Source organism: Aegilops tauschii, chromosome 6 (genome assembly GCF_002575655.3).
Source record: "Aegilops tauschii subsp. strangulata cultivar AL8/78 chromosome 6, Aet v6.0, whole genome shotgun sequence".
Lineage (NCBI taxonomy): Eukaryota > Viridiplantae > Streptophyta > Magnoliopsida > Poales > Poaceae > Aegilops > Aegilops tauschii.
The window spans coordinates 21429314-21431654 of record NC_053040.3 but is presented as its reverse complement, the minus strand read 5'-3'; the positions used below and the strand labels follow the sequence as shown (position 1 = coordinate 21431654).

Sequence of the window (2341 nt, the reverse complement as noted above, 5' to 3'; positions counted from 1 at the left end):
TCCTTTTCTTCTTCCTTTTCTTTTTCCTGTAGAAATCTTGCTGCTGGTAGATAACATTGCCGTTGAAATTAAATTTCCTAGAACATGAGACCATGAGGTTCTAAGATAATTTTTTGAAAGTAAATGTTATGATACCGTACTGCAATGGACCAAATGGGTAAAGAATTGTCTGATCTTGAAAAGAAACACCAACATCAGTATATTTTACCATGGGGTAGAATTACAGATCCTCTGCCACTTCTTTCTTGTACCCAACAACAATTCAATATATACCATACTGCAAATTACCAAAAACAAATAGAGACCCTATAAAAGGTTACCTGATGTTCATCATTCCCGCTAGTGCTTCGATTTAGCCAAAGCCTAATAGGGGAAACGCCATTGAACTAATCATCAAATAAAAAAATGCAAGCTTCTTGTTCACTGTACATCAATATACCCAGCTGCTGTTACTTGGGAAAAGTTCTTTTTCCTTCTGATCGTCTCCCATCAGAATCCTCAATGAATCAGCGGTTGTAGCTAAATCCCAAACTGGGATTTACAATCAAGACCAAGACCACACCAATAAACCAAGACTCGTGATGGAATCTTGCAGCCCCTGATTTGAGCTTGGTGCCACAGTCGAGTGCTAATCTGTGTCGACGTGTTCGCACAGGGAAGTGGAGTAGCAGATGTGGAAGTGCCCCTGACGGATGAAGACCGACAGGCTGTGGCCCATGGTCGGAAGCGCGGCGGCGTGGCTTTTGCTCCCCTCAGCCTAGGCGAAGGTGTGATGCAGGCAGTCTTCATCAAAATTCGAAATGCAGCGGCATCCACCGCCAGTGGCGAAGGCACCGCTAAGCACTGACGCGTGTGTGCGCGACGACGTATGTGCGTGAACCAGATGCGTTTGCAAAGAACGACGACCCAAAGGTCGACAGTGGTGTCGAGAAAGGAACTGCACGGTCATGGTGGGGCTAAGGATGAGATGGGTTGCTGCCCCATGTAGAGGGCGTCGATGAAGGCCGGATATGATGTGAGTCAGCGACGTGTGGGAAGGCCGCGTACGTCGTTGCACCGGTAGAGATCATGGGCGGCGGCGACGCAAGGGAGGCAATGGCGCGTTGGAGAGAAGGATCAGCAAGGCCGTGGCAGGCAAGGCATCCATGGGGTATGGCGGCGTGGCATCGGGTGCAGGCGTGCAGCGACGTCGGGGCAACCGTGAGGAGTAGGGAGAGGATTGGGAGATGTGCGGGCATGAACGCGAAGGAAGGTGATCTTAATTACCTTCTATGATATTGAGATTTAGAAAAGTGATCTCGTATATATGGTACGATTTCTTAATTGTTAATGACCTATTTATTTATGTGATTATATTGAATCAACACCTGCCAAAACAATCACGAAAAAAAGGAAAGAAGGGTCAGACGAATTGATTGGGCCGGCCCAAGTACAATGTTGTGATGTAATGTGAAAGGTGAGCGAAAGATAGGAGTGGTGGGATGTGGTGGGATGTGAGGCGAGACTATCAATTGAGACATTAGGAGTAGATATGATGTTGAGATTTAGAAAGGTGATCTTGTATATATGGTACGATTTCTTAATTGTTAATGACCTATTTATTTATGTGATTATATTGAATCAACGCCTGCCAAAGCAATCACGAAAAAAAAGGAAAGAAGGGTCAGACGAATTGATTGGGCCGGCCCAAGTACAATGTGGTGACGTAATGTGAAAGGTGAGCGAAAGATAGAAGTGGTGGGATGTGGTGAGATGTAAGGCGAGACTACCAACTGAGACATTAGGAGTAGAGATCTCGCCGCCCCCTCCATCTCCCCACACCGCAGCATCTGCAGCCCCCCATCACCTCCGATCCAAACCCCACCTCCCCGCACCCGCGAATCATAATCAGCAGCAGCCCCCATGGCGCCCAAGGCAGAGAAGAAGCGGTGGCGACCGAGAAGACCCCGGCGGGGAAGAAGCCCAAGGCCGAGAAGCGGCCGCCGGCGTCCAAGGAGGGCGGCGAGAAGAAGGGGAAGAAGAAGGCCAAGAAGAGCGTGGAGACGTACAAGATCTACATCTTCAAGGTGCTGAAGCAGGTGCACCCGGACATCGGCATCTCCTACAAGGCCATGTCCATCATGAACTCCTTCATCAACGACATCTTCGAGAAGCTCGTCGGCGAGTCCACCAAGCTCGCGCGCTACAACAAGAAGCCCACCATCACCTCTAGGGAGATTCAAACCTCTGTCCGCCTCGTCCTCCCCGGCGAGCTCGCCAAGCACGCCGTGTCTGAGGGCACCAAGGCTGTCACCAAGTTCACCTCGTCCTAGGCTTCATCCTTGTATGGACGAATCGATGG

At 49.5% G+C, this 2341-nt stretch overlaps 1 pseudogene; it reads left to right on the top strand.

Moving 5' to 3' along the window:
- Positions 1 to 1902: 1902 nt before the first annotated feature.
- Positions 1903 to 2341, top strand: LOC109786200 (histone H2B.3-like; annotated as a pseudogene).